The following is a 15,819-nucleotide window of genomic DNA, read 5'->3' as shown; positions in this document are numbered from 1 at the left end:
AGCGACGCGTTTCGGAGCATGCTCTAGACCTCTAAGGGTGGAAGCGAGCTACCTTATCAAGCTGATTGTTCTTTATTTAAGTCTTTTGTTCTTTATTTAAGTCTGTATTTAAGTTTTTTTATTAAAGAGGCTGAGAAAGACTGTTCTACAAAATTATCATATTAGAGAGATGTCTCCACCAAGTGGCTCAAAAGTCACATATGGCTCTCATCTACTCCTGATATGATGCCCAGAACCCTGATCTGGAGATGCTCATGCCTGATTTATCTTAGCTGTTTTATATACTGTCTGAAACCAAGCATACAATATCTTAATATTTATCAAATGTTTAACCATATGCAAACATAACATGTTTTGTATGCTCATTTTAGATTTTGCAAACAGTCCCTATGAGACATCATTAAATAACAACTCCAGAAAAACTTGGAGATAAAGTGGGGAAACTTTAAAACCTCTATCAGGTTTTATTGTTGCACATTGGGTTGATTTTCCCCCTTAGGCTGGCCATACACTACACAATTTTCTGTCCAATTTCCTTTAGATTTACCTTCAACTTTGTAGTGCAAGGGCCTGCCTAATTGGATACAATTGAAAGTGCTGTTAGGTTTGACCTCATATTATATGGTTTTCGGTAAATCTAAATCAAACATCTCAAGAAAATTGTATAATGTATGGTCAGCCTAATTACTCTCTGCCCTGGGGATAGGCAAGCTAGACCGACAGTGATGGAAAAGCTCTCCAACATGGGACAGAGAAAGCAGATAAAATTTAGTACAGAGGGGAAAAGTCAGAACCTCTGTGTAGTTTTTATTGCTATCTGTGCCTGATTAAATGGGTGATCCCCCCCCGCACTGCTTTGGTGTCACCGGCATAAAAAGGAAAGAAAATCTGCCAAGTGGAGTCACAGACAACAATAAAAAGCTAACAGAAGTTTTAAACCTTTCCCTCTCATTTCAAAACAAAAAAGGGGTTTTGGCTGAAGTTGTGCTTTCTAATCTATTTTAAATTCCAGTTCTATTAAGAAGGTATAGCACTGTATTATGTATACAGTTACACGCACACAGTATTCACAAGGACGTTCCACACTGCTGTTTAATGATATGATCATGTACCGTCCCTTCTTTTTTCAAAACCGAAAAAAAAAATGGTTTTGGCTGGAGTTGTGCTTTATTTTCTATGTCATAACCCAGTTCCATCAAGAAGGTATAGCAATACATTATGTATACATTTACATGCACACAATTTTCAGAAGGAAGTTCCACATTGCTCTTTAACAAAATGATCATGTACCAAGTACAGAGATATAGCATGAAAAACATTATAAAGTATACACACATTACATCATTGTTCTGTTTTATCAGGCAAAGTTGTTAGAAAAAAAAAATATATATATACATATATAAATGCAATTTTTTTTTTAGTTCTGAATGTTAAATATAATTCATAAGGGGATCCCAGTCACCTGCATTATTCTTAGTGAATAGTTATTTTACTTACCTCTCCCAGGTTTTAATATACTTCATTCTGCCGTCTGAAGGTAACAGTCACAAAAAATTGATGAAAAGCTTCCAGAATAGAAACAATTTAAAGTGGAAGAATAGTCTGTATAAGCTGCAGCTCTCTCATGATGAAGAAATAGATACCTCTAAAGAGGCAAATGTGTGCAGATCCTTCCTTAAATCTGTCACCTCCTTCCCCTATTAAACATCTCATTAAATGTTCCAGCATGGCAATAAAGCTGCTAATGTGTATACAGATCCGCCCAGTGTACATTACGTAATGTTTCTCACGACATATGCCTATGTCATACCATCAGTTGACTATGGCCCCTTTCACATGGGGCGGACCCGTTAGCGGATCCGCTTGCTCAGCAAGGGATCTGTCTGCTGACCTTCGATGAGCCAGTGGATGACAGGTCCATGTCCGCATTGCTTATGCAGAGCGGACACGGACACAGCCCACTGTCCTCTATGGGCAGTCAGATGGAAACAGAATATGAAATGTTGGGTTTAAATATTCTTTAAAGATATCAGTTATTTTGTACTTTTTTTATAAGTGATCACATACCGTCTGTTCTCAGCTGCATAAGGAGGTCAGGTAGGAGAAACAGCAGCAAACTGAACTTCTTCGTGAATGGCTGTGCAGAATGGGGGGAAAGAAACTTGATCATTGGATTAGCTCCCAGCACAGCCAGAAAACTGATCATGCTGTGCTCTCAGTGTCTAGTGTAGTCAGTTTTTAATAGGAAAGCACTGGCAGGAACACCAGCGATTTCACACAAGGGAAGCAATACAAAGAGAACAGGATACTTTTTCATACAAGTACAGCAGGCACATATCAGGAATATGAAATGTTGGCTTTTCATATTCTTTAAAGATATGTTATTTTATATTAATAGCCTTCTGAGCTTCTTAAAAATTGTTAGTAGGGTATTACAACACTTATCTAAACCAATTACAAACAAAAATCCTGCATGTTACACACTACCTCTCCTCTCCTTGGGTGACGACATTCACTTATTTATTTATTACAGGTACTTATATAGTGCTGTCAATTTATGTAATGTACAGCGCTGAGCTAACTATTGGCGCTTTATAAATACTGTATAATAATATAAATATATAGTACATTCACATCAGTCCCTAACCCTCATGGGGTGTACAGTCTAAGGCCCCTAACTCACATTCATACATAAACATACTAGGGATAATTTAGACAGGAGCCAATTTGCCTACCAGCATATCTTTGGAGTGTGGGAGGAAACCAGAGTACCCAGAGGAAGCCCACACAGGCACAGGGAGAACATGCAATCTCCAGGCAGGTGGTACCATGGTTGGGATTTGAACCAACAACCCTAGTACTGTCAGGTGGAGGTGCTAACCATTTAGCCACAGTGCTGCCCTCACTTCACTCACTCCACTGTATCTATGGAGGAACCATGGTTGTTACACTAGGCTGATCTGATTTGTGCTGTCAATGCATCTTTCTCTCTTGGATACCATTGCATTGAGGATTGGGCAAGGAATCTGTAATTTCCAGAAGACAGCTTGGAAGTAAGATAACACTGTTTGATACATTTCTGGCACGATCAACAGGTATTTTCTGCACTTCCTGAAAGTCCTAGTCTGAAAAAAAAGAAAACAAAGGCAACCACCAAATCTAAGAACAGGCAAGTTGCAATATACTACATTTTGTTCTTGATTTTAGATATCTTTTAAGAGTTCTGCTATAAAAACCCATTAAAAGCTATTGACCTTTTATTCATTTATAATGTACATTCAATCAGGCACGTAACAAAACACTCCGTATATTCCGTTCTTCTCCTTAGATCTTTTCTTTAGCAGTAATATTAATCATTTTTACAAGATAATTGTACAATGACAAGGAAAAAAAAATAGTCATCAAGTGCACATTATAGGATGGAGTCACTCATAAAGCCTGTTACGCAAGCACAGTCATCATCGTCATCATCATCATCTTTGCTCTCCTAGTGACCTCAAAGTAATTAGTAAACATTCCTGTATGCAGAATAAGGCTGCCCAGAGTCAGATATTCGCATACAGGTAGAGAGAAACTTGTCCATCCTCTAATCCGGAGCGCTAGGATCTGCTACAATGCTCGGCCATTCATTGTGCCACAAAGGCAGGACTATCAAGGATCAGCTGTACTAACTGAGATTTTACAATAAAATGGACACTGATAATGGCCTGATCATTTTAAGGAACTCTTACACCAAGAACAATGATTGTGATTTTTTGGTCGTTTATTATGATGCTTAGTATTCTATAGTCTTCTGTTGAAAATTTAATTGATATGGGGTCATATGGGCATTGTGTTCCTGCATTCGATGTGAATTTATATCTACTTTAAAGCCCATCTCCACTCAGCTAAAACATTATCACTTGCAGTGGGGCTGTGCCTGTACTGCAAAGGTTAATTCCTCATTTTGGTCTAAGGGAACAAAAGAAGAAGATATACTTACTTGATCCTCCACTTCTCCCTGCAGCTACACCTGTCCCTGGAACTTTCTCTTCCTCACACTCCAGCGGTCTACGGACCTGATTTTAATAAGACCAAAGTAGGGTCCATAGCCCCGCACTGGACGTGATGATGCCAAAGGACAGTTCATCACGGAAGCGTGGAGGAGAGCCATCTGCTAGGGAAGCGGAGGATCAGGTAAAGTAAATCTGTTTCTCCTCTCCCCTATAACCCTTGCAGTGCAGGCACAGCCCCACTGAAAGGGATAGTTTAAAATTTTTCTGGAGTTGTGTTTCACTGCCAGGTCCATATGGTGTATGGATCTACAGAGCTGCTTCCAGCAGGCCACCTCCATACGCCATACGGACCTGCACTCCTCCTCTGCTATGAGCTTATGGTCACTTCAGGGACCATAAACTTATATCAGAACTGTTCAGGAGACTCTGCTGAACACACCAATAGCTCTGATCAGTGGATGACAACCCGCTGAACACACCAATAGCTCTGATCAGTGGATGACAACCCGCTGAACACACCAATAGCTCTGATCAGTGGATGACAACCCGCTGAACACACCAATAGCTTTGATCACGGGATGACAGTTCGATGAATACACCAATAGCTCTGATCAGTGGATAACAGTCCGCTGAACACACCAATAGCTCTGATCAGTGGATGACAGTCCGCTGAACACACCAATAGCTCTGATCAGCGGATGACAGTTGGTTGAACACACCAATAGCTCCAATCAGCAGATGACAGTCGGAAGAACACACCAATAGCTCTGATCAGTGGACAATAGTCAGCTGAACACACCAATAGCTCTGATCAGTGGACAATAGTCAGCTGAACACACCAATAGCTCTGATCAGTGGACAATAGTCAGCTGAACACACCAATAGCTCTGATCAGCAGACAACAGTTGGTTGAACACACCAATAGCTCCGATCAGCAGATGACAGTTGGAAGAACACACCAATAGCTCTGATCAGCGGATGACAGTCCGATGAACACACCAATTGCTCCGATCAGCAGATGACAGTCCGATGAACACACCAATAGCTCTGATCAGCAGATGACAGTTCGCTGAACACACCAATAACTCTGATCAGCAGATGACAGTTCGCTGAACACACCAATAACTCTGATCAGCAGATGACAGTCAGATGAACACACCAATAGTTTTGATCAGTGGACAATAGTCAGCTGAACACACCAATAGCTCTGATCAGCGGATGACAGTCCGATGAACACACCAATAGCTCTGATCAGTGGACGATGCCCCCCCCCCCAAAAAAAAGCTCACTCTCATAGCCAATTGATACAACCCTCACTGGCCATTACTCTACCCCCCCAAAAAAAACATTTTCTCCTCTCAGGTCTTAATCCCCCCAAAAGAAACCCCCCACGAAAAAGACTCACTTTCACAGCCCAATGAGACAATTCCCACTAACACTTCTCCCCCCCCCCCCCCCCAAAAAAAAATACTTGCTCCTCTCAGGTGATTATGGCCTGAGAGGAGGGAGGCTTTTTTTTGTGGGGGGGGGGGGGAAACAGTGGGTTAGGGTTGTCTCATTTGGCTCAGATGAAGTAGTGAGTCTCTTTTTTTTTGTAAATGGATGTATTTTGTTTTTTTGGGGGGTAAAAACAGACTCACTCCTCCGTCACAGCCAAAACAAAACAACCCTCACCTGAGGCTCCCCCCAAAAAATGTTGCTCCTCTCAGATGATGCCCCCCCTCAAAAAAAAGACTCACTTTCACAGCCAAACAAGACAATCCCCACCTGCAGCCCCCCCCCCAAAAAAAAATCTCCCTCCTCTCAAGACATGATGAAGGGGAACAATGGGTTAGGGTTGTCTCATTTGGCTGTGATGGATTGAGCTGCTCTTTTTTGGGGTGGATCATTACCCCCCTTCCCCCCAAAAAAACAAAGACTCACTCCTTCATCACAGCCAAATGAGATAACCATCACCTGCTGCCCCCCCCCCCCCCCCAAAAAAAAATTGCTCTTCTCAGGTCATGATTTCCCCAAAAGAAGACTCACAAGCAAATGAGACAACCCCTACCAGCACTCCCCCCCCCCCCCCAAAAAAAAATAATCGCTTCTCTCAGGCCATGATTACAGAATCATGGCCTGGGAGAAGGGAGATTTTTTATTTTTTTGGGGGGTGGGGAAGAAGTAGGTGGGGGTTGTCTTATTTGCTCTGATGGAGGAGTGTTTTTTTTTTTCAGATTTGAGATTGCTAGATAGAGATAGATTACTGGATAGATGGATGGATGGATAGGATAGATAGATAGATAGATAGATAGATAGATAGATAGATAGATAGATAGATAGATAGATAGATAGATAGACAGACAGACAGACAGACAGACAGACAGACAGACAGACAGACAGACAGACAGACAGACAGACAGACAGATAGACAGACAGACAGACAGACAGACAGATAGACAGATAGACAGATAGATAGATAGATAGATAGATAGATAGATAGATAGATAGATAGATAGATAGATAGATAGAAATATGGATTATGCATTAGTCTTGCTACAGTAGACAATTTCTTTGTATTTTGCAGTGACTTTTGCAATGTATTGATGCTTATCCCTTGCTTATCCACAGGTCTCATCTGTTGCTGCTACAGTAGCTTCATCTAGCAAGCCTAAAGAAGACGAGCATTAAACGAAGCACAGGATTCCAAAGGCCATTGGGAGAGTCGGAGGGGAGAAGTATTTTGTTCCTGTAATCTACCATTATTTCAATTTAACGATACGTATTGATAAAGATAGATTGCTAGAGATAGAGAGATAAACATATGAATTATGCATCAAACAGTCTTTTTATTGTAGTCACTTCCTCTGTATTTTGTAGTAATAGTTTTCTTTTTTGACACTTGTCCTTTTCTTATCCTCGGGTCTCATCTGTTGCTGGCAAAGCAGCTGTTGCTACATCAGGGGGCACTGCAGTAGGTGCTGCTACTGCAGCTTCATCTAATTAAACCAAAGAAGAGGTAATGTGCAGAAACGTTTCCATTCCAAAATATTATAATATGGTGTCTTTTCACAGGCCCTTGCTATATGATCCTCGTAATCCAGTTCTAAAGAGTTGAATTTATGTACATCCTAAAATTGTCAGTGGATGATCTACATCCATGTTATGCACGAAGTACTGGTTGTGATCCAAACAGCAGCTGTTTGCCCTATTTGCGAGTCCAAAAAAAACCCCCGTTGTCAGAAAGCTGTGATGGGTGGAACCAGTAAAAAGGTGTCATATAATAAATCCGTATTCAGTAGCGATAATTCTTTGACTGTTATAAGCACATATTATGACACAGAGTAAAGGAAATTATTTCAAGATGAAAATGTTCTTTAGTAATTCTGCATCCTGTGATTGCTGAACCCATTATTATTTAGTGTTTCTAAATATTATGCCTGTTTCTCTGATTTGTAGAGCACTCATTGATACATTGGATAGACCAGAAGGTGTTCCAGAATGTCCGAAATTCACTGGACCAGAGGTAGATTTTTTGATGTGTAAATGCAAAATTTGAGCAATTAGAGAAAACGCCTGATAAAACATCAGCATACATGGCATATACACTCACCAGCCACTTTAGTAGGTACACCTGTTCAATTGCTTGGTAACATAAATTGCTAATCAGCCAATCACATGGCAGCAACTCAATGCATTTAGGCATCTAGATGTGGTAAAGACGACTTGTTGAAGTTCAAACTGAGCATCAGAATGGGGAAGAAAGGGGATTTAAAGGATAAGTTCACCTTTTAGACAAAAATAGTAACTGCACATTTTTTTTCAGGTAAACAAATGTGCATTTATTACTTTTATTCAAAGGAGCCTGGAAAGCATTGCACCAGTGACCAGTATATTGCTGATGCCATACAGGAAAGGGGATTTTAAGTGACTTTGACGTGGCATGGTTGTTGGTGCCCAACAGGCTGGTCTGAGAATTTTAAAAACTGCTGATCTACTGGCATTTTCATGCACAACCATCTCTAGGGTTTACAGAGAATGGTCCAAAAAAGAGCAAATATCCAGCAAGCGGTAGTTGTGTTGAGAAAAATGCCTTGTTGAGGTCAAAGAAGAATGGGGAGACTGCTTGCCATGACATTCAGTTGGTAGGGTCAGAATTTGGGGTAAACAACATGAAAGCATGGATCTGTCCTGCCTTGTATCAACGGTTCAGGCTGGTGGTGGTGGTGTAATGGTGTGGGGGAGATTTTCTTGGCACTAGCAAGGTGTACCTAATAAAGTGGGCAGGAATAGAGGGAAAACTTCCAGTGGGAACACTAGTTCTGGTAAACTGGGTTAGCCACATCCAGGATATGATTTCATCATAGGATAGACAGTCAGGACAGAACTGAGGCCAGCCAGGCCAGCCAGGTCTAAAACTAGTCGTCAAAATCTGTCTGCAGTAACAGATGTTCTGCCTTTAAGATGGTCTCCTGCATTAGACGTGTGGTGAACATTTAATTCTCAGACATGAGAATTTTTAAAATGAACGTGAATGCCAGGTTTCTCACCAAAGATACATTTACAGTTATGCAAAGTATATATTTTTACAGTTACATATGTTGCATTATATGTTGCAAAGTGCTCTTTAAGTCTACCTACTATTGAAAGTTAAAAAATAATGCTGGGTTATCTCACTGTCATTTCTATCTTAATATATTGATGTTGATGTAAATGCCCTGGTTTCCAGGTAGGCAGTTTCTACACCTAAATGGACCTCCATGCTCACCTTAACTTGTACTGTAATGTAAAAGAAATTTTACTTGCATTTGACACATGGAAGAAACATATATTTGAAATATATTTAAAAAAATATTCTTCCCAAATATATTCCCATATATTTTAAATGCTACAATTTTGCCATATATATATACAGTATATATACACAGTGGGGCAAAAAAGTATTTAGTCAGCCACCAATTGTGCAAGTTCTCCCACTTACAAAGATGAGAGAGGCCTGTAATTGGCATCATAGGTAGACCTCAACTATGAGAGACAAAATGAGAAAAAAAATCCAGACAATCACATTGGCTGATTTGGAAATAATTTATTTGCAAATTATGGTGGAAAATAAGTATTTGGTCACCTACAAACAAGCAAGATTTCTGCTTCTCACAGACCCGTACATTCTTCTTTAAGAGGCTCCTCTGTCCTGCACTCATTACCTGTATCAATGGCACCTGTTTGAACTTGTTATCAGTATAAAAGACACCTGTCCACAACCTCAAACAGTCACACTCCAAACTCCACTATGATGAAGACCAAAGAGCTGTCGAAGGACACCAGAAACAAAATTGTAGACCTGCACCAAGCTAGGAAGAGTGAATCTGCAATAGGCAAGCAGCTTGGTGTGAACAAATCAACTGTGGGAGCAATAATTAGAAAATGGAAGACATACAAGACTACTGATAATCTCCCTCGATCTGGGGCTCCACGCAAGATCTCACCCCGTGGGGTCAAAATGATCACAAGAACGGTGAGTAAAATCTCAGGACCACACGGGGGGACCTAGTGAATGACCTGCAGAGAGCTGGGACCAACGTAACAAAGGCTACCATCAGTAACACACTACGCCGCCAGGGATTCAGATCCTGCAGTGCCAGATGTGTCCCCCTGCTTAAGCCAGTACAGGTCCGGGCCCGTCTGAAGTTTGCTAGAGAGCATTTGGATGATCCAGAAGAGGATTGGGAGAATGTCATATGGTCAGATGAAACCAAAATAGAACTGTTTGGTAGAAACACAACTCGTCGTGTTTGGAGGAGAGAGAATGCTGAGTTGCATCCAAAGAACACCATACCGACTGTGAAGCATGGGGGTGGCAACATCATGCTTTGGGGACGTTTCTCCGCAAAGGGACCAGGACGACTGATCCGTGTACAGGACAGAATGAATGGGGCCATGTATCGTGAGATTTTGAGTGCAAACCTCCTTCCATCAGCAAGGGCATTGAAGATGAAACGTGGCTGGGTCTTCCAACATGACAATGATCCCAAACATACCGCCCGGGCAATGAAGGAGTGGCTTTGTAAGAAGCATTTCAAGGTCCTGGAGTGGTCTAGCCAGTCTCTAGATCTCAACCCCATAGAAAACCTTTGGAGGGAATTGAAAGTCCATGTTTCAGCGACAGCCCCAAAACATCACTGCTCTAGAGGAGATCTGCATGGAGGAATGGGCCAACATACCAGCAACAGTGTGTGCCAACCTGGTGAAGACTTACAGGAAACGTTTGACCTCTGTCATTGCCAACAAAGGATATATAACAAAGTATTGAGATGAACTTTTAATATTGACCAAATACTTATTTTCCACCATAATTTACAAATAAATTTTTTCCAAATCAGCCAATGTGATTGTCTGGATTTTTTTTCTCATTTTGTCTCTCATAGTTGAGGTCTACCTATGATGCCAATTACAGGCCTCTCTCATCTTTTTAAGTGGGAGAACTTGCACAATTGATGGCTGACTAAATACTTTTTTGCCCCACTATATATATATATATATATATATATATATATATATATACTGCATGTTGAAATGCATTTTTATTACAAAGTATATGGAAAATATTTTTAAAAATACATTTCAAATATACTGTAAGTCTTTAAAAGTACAAATCTACATTTTTGGAATGCATTTACAAATATATGTAAAAATATATGTTAAAATGACTTTTTTATATGTTAAAAAATATCTGAAGAATATATTTTAAAAAATATATTTTTAAAAATATATTGAATATGGCCAAAATGATAGCATTTCAAATATATGGCAATATATTTGGGAAGAATATTGTTAAATATATTTCAAATATATTTTTCTTCCATGTGGGTTGACACACCAGTGCTGAGATCTAGCTGTTAAACCAGCAGGTGACAAGGTCCATGCTTGGCAATCGCACTGGAAAACATAACATTTCAGGTCCAGTTTACTTCTAGTCTATTCACACTGTTTTCAATAATGCCTTGATGAATAGGGCACTCTTGGACCACCCAAAACACATGCATCTTTTTAGATTGTACCCCTGACTTTTAGTGGAATAATGTTGTAACAGGAAGAAGGGTCAGCCGCACACCGGAGGATAGATGAATATAGTGTATATTTATTGATCCATAACACAAAACACCAGGACATGAATACAGGACCTGTTAACACGTTTCACACAATCTTAATCATAACAAAGAAAACAACAAAAGTGCTGTCTAATATAGGTATTAGTTAATAAAGAACACCTGTCCTAATCAGCACTCCTGAATCCTGAGGATACAGCTACTACATTGTAACAAAGCATATAAAACCAATGTATCAAAAACAGTGATCTCAGAGAACAACAAGAAAGGAGGAAAAGAAATAGGAAAGCGAAGTGGAATAAAAAAAGAAACAAAGAAAGAGAAAAAGAAAAAAGAGGGCACTGTTGGACCACCCAAAATGCACGCAACTTTTTAGATTGTACCCCTGACTTTTAGTGGAATAATGTTGTATCTGGACCTCTTAGCAGTGGTGTGGCAATTCAGTTTATTAACTGTTTTACTGAGGCCTTGCTAGTTAATGAAAAAAATGCCGCAACCCATGGATCTTTGATTGCTTTCATGTTGTTTAGTTAGCTCTTTACCTTGCAAGCGTTGGCTACTGTTGTCTTATAGTGAACAGTTAATCTCAGCTATATCATTTTTAATATATTAATATGTTGTAATCCTATACCCCCTTAAGTGTTTCTTCAGAGTGCATAACTGTAATCTATGTCATCAATCCTCATAGCTAGAGTCCTCCATCACTTATTCATTTTGCTGCCCTTTGCAATATTCTTTCTAATTAAAGAGGACTGTGGAAATAACCTAAACTACATATTCTAGACGAGGATCTACCATTGTTTTGTAAAGGTGTTGAATGATTTATATATGGAATGTATGCAATTTTTTTAATGCATGAGTAACCCACAGGCTTTAACGGTAGTCTGTCATTGTATGCCATTGCAAAGTCTATGATCTGTGGCATGTTTTGGGTACACCAATATGGTAATGATTCTGTGTCTGCGGACACAGAGTCAGTATGTTGTCAAGACTGCAGACATATATCTGGTGTGTCAGTATGGTGCTGACTCTGTCTGCAGACATATATCTGGTGTGTCAGTATGGTGCTGACTCTGTCTGCAGACATATATCTGGTGTGTCAGTATGGTGCTGACTCTGTCTGCAGACATATATCTGGTGTGTCAGTATGGTGCTGACTCTGTCTGCAGACATATTTCTGGTGTATTAGTGTGGTGCTGACTCTGTCTGTTAGTATGATAATGATTCTGTGTCTTTGGACATTTTATGCTGAGTCCATACACTGCTGAGTCTGTCTGCAGACATATTTCTGGTATGTTAGTATGATAATGATTCTGTGTCTTTGGACATTTTATGCTGAGTCTGTCTACAGACACATTTCTGGTGTGTCAGTATGATACTGATTTTTCGGTCTGTGGTGTGTCAGTATGGTACTGACTCTTTGTCTGCGGGACATGTTTTGGGTGTGTCAGTACGCACTGACTGTTTGCAGGGCATGTCTGTGGTGTCAGTATTGTACTGAGTCTTTGTCGACATGTTTTTTGATGTGTCAGTATGGGACTTATCGTTTCTCCACAGGCATATTTCTGTTGTGTCAGTATGTTACTGTTTATGTCATCATGGAGATTTCTGCAGAGATGACTCTGGTTGTTAATGTTATATTCATTCAGATTCCAAAAGTGCGAACATTATTTGGATGTTGTAATATTTAAAAAAATTTGTAAACTAGTTTTGTATGCTGTATGCTTTGTGTATTTATATTGAGAAGTAAGGTACCAGGGGGAGGATGACAGCTAACACCAGTTAGCTGCCAAGGGCAGTATACACTCACTGGTCCTAAAAAGAAAATATAACCAATGAGCGGCAGTTCTGTGGACAAAAATGCCTTGTTGATGTCAGAGGTCAGAGAAGAATGGGCAGATTGGTTCCAGATGATAGAAAGGCAACAGTAACTCAAATAACCACTCGTTACAACCAAGGTATGCAGAATACCATCTCTTAATGCACAACACGATGAACCTTGAAGCAGATGGGCTACAGCAGCAGAAGACAACACCAGGTGCCATTCCTGTCAGCTAAGAACAGGAAACAAAGGCTACAATTCGCACAGGCTCACCAAAATAAGACAATAGAAGATTGGAAAAATGTTGCCTGGTCCAATGACCCATGAGTTTCAGATGCAACATTCAGATGGTAGGGTCAGAATTTGGTGTAAACAACATGAAAGCATGGATCCATCCTGCCTTGTATCAATGGTACTAGCTGGTGGTGGTGTAATGGTGTGGGGATATATTCTTGGCACACTTTGGGCTTCTTAGTACCAATTGAGCATCGTTTTAACACCACGGCCTACCTGAGTATTATTGCTGACCATGTCCATCCCTTCCACACACAGATTAGTCAAAATTCTCATAATAATTTGATGTAATATACTGTAGACGATGATATATTATAGTCTTTGCAATTTTACATTCAGGAATATTATTTTGAAATTTTTGGACATTTCTTAAATGCCCAATAGAGTTTAGGGTTTGTAGGTTGTGCTCTTATCCAGCTCAGTCAATAGGTCAACAATCTGCCAATGTTTTGTCTGTGACTATGGAAAAACTAATAAATAACACTTATAATCAGGGGCGTAGCTGCAGGGGTCACAGTGGTCACAAATGCGACCTGTGCCGAATGTGTGCGCGCAAATTTTGAAGCCAAGCAGCCAGAATAGGAAAGGTGCAGCATGTTGATCGATCCATCCATTCACTGTGAGAGAAGTCTCTCCTTCCTTCTCTCTACAGCAGTGGTTCTCAACCTTTCTAATGCCGCGACCCCTTAATACAGTTCCTCATGTTGTGGTGACCCCCAACCATAAAATTATTTTCGTTGCTACTTCATAACTGTAATTTTGCAGTGGGAGGACTAGTGCCACATCATTGGTGTCAGTGGAAGGAGTAGTGCCCCATCACTGATGTCAGTGGGATGAATAGTGCCCCATCGTTGGTGTCAGTGGGAGGAATAGTGCCCCATCGTTGGTGTCAGTGGGAGGAATAGTGCCCCATCGTTGGTGTCAGTGGGAGGAATAGTGCCCCATCGTTGGTGTCAGTGGGAGGAATAGTGCCCCATCGTTGGTGTCAGTGGGAGGAATAGTGCCCCATCGTTGGTGTCAGTGGGAGGAATAGTGCCCCATCGTTGGTGTCAGTGGGAGGAATAGTGCCCCATCGTTGGTGTCAGTGGGGGGAATAGTGCCCCATCGTTGGTGTCAGTGGGGGGAATAGTGCCCCATCGTTGGTGTCAGTGGGGGGAATAGTGCCCCATCGTTGGTGTCAGTGGGGGGAATAGTGCCCCATCGTTGGTGTCAGTGGGGGAATAGTGCCCCATCGTTGGTGTCAGTGGGGGGAATAGTGCCCCATCGTTGGTGTCAGTGGGGGGAATAGTGCCCCATCGTTGGTGTCAGTGGGGGGAATAGTGCCCCATCGTTGGTGTCAGTGGGGGGAATAGTGCCCCATCGTTGGTGTCAGTGGGGGGAATAGTGCCCCATCATTTGTGTGACTAATACCAACAATGGGGCACTATTTCTCCCACTGACACCAATGATGGGGCACTATTTCCTCCCCCCCCCCGCACTGACACCAATGATGGGGCACTATTCCTCCCCCCCACTGACACCAACGATGGGGCACTATTCCTCCCCCCCACTGACACCAACGATGGGGCACTATTCCTCCCCCCCACTGACACCAACGATGGGGCACTATTCCTCCCCCCACTGACACCAAGAATGGGGCACTATTCCTCCCCCCACCGACACCAACGATGGGGCACTATTCCCCCCCCTGACCCCAAAGATGGGGCACTATTTCCCCCTCCACCACACTGACATCAATGATGGGGCACTATTCCTCCCACTGACACCAATGATGGGGCACTATTCCTCCCACTGACACCAATGATGGGGCACTATTCCCCCCACTGACACCAATGATGGGGCACTATTCCCCCCACTGACACCAATAATGGGGCACTATTCCTCCCCCCACCGACACCAACGATGGGGCACTATTCCCCCCCCTGACCCCAAAGATGGGGCACTATTTCCCCCTCCACCACACTGACATCAATGATGGGGCACTATTCCTCCCACTGACACCAATGATGGGGTACTATTCCTCCCACTGACACCAATGATGGGGCACTATTCCCCCCACTGACACCAATGATGGGGCACTATTCCCCCCACTGACACCAATGATGGGGCACTATTCCCCCCACTGACACCAATGATGGGGCACTATTCCCCCCACTGACACCAATGATGGGGCACTATTCCCCCCACTGACACCAATGATGGGGCACTATTCCCCCCACTGACACCAATGATGGGGCACTATTCCCCCCACTGACACCAATGATGGGGCACTATTCCCCCCACTGACACCAATGATGGAGCACTATTCCCCCCACTGACACCAATGATGGGGCACTATTCCCCCCACTGACACCAATGATGGGGCACTATTCCCCCCACTGACACAAATGATGGGGCACTATTCCTCCCACTGACACCAATGATACTTACCTTGCTGACCCCTGCTCCAGCCTGGGCTCGCTCTCTCACTTACCTGTCAGCTGTCTTCCTTCTCTGGCCGCTCTCCTCTTCACTTACTCCGGCAGTTCCCTCGATCTTCTTAGATCTACGCGCGCTGCCGCTCGGCTCCTCCTCTCCAAGCTCCACCTCCTCGCCGGTGATTGGCCGCCTGTGTGCCTCTCCT

This window comes from Staurois parvus, unplaced genomic scaffold, assembly GCF_062004578.1.
Source record: "Staurois parvus isolate SC_StPar_1 unplaced genomic scaffold, SC_StPar_1.0 ptg000361l, whole genome shotgun sequence".
Lineage (NCBI taxonomy): Eukaryota > Metazoa > Chordata > Amphibia > Anura > Ranidae > Staurois > Staurois parvus.
This window is presented reverse-complemented; position numbering follows the sequence as displayed.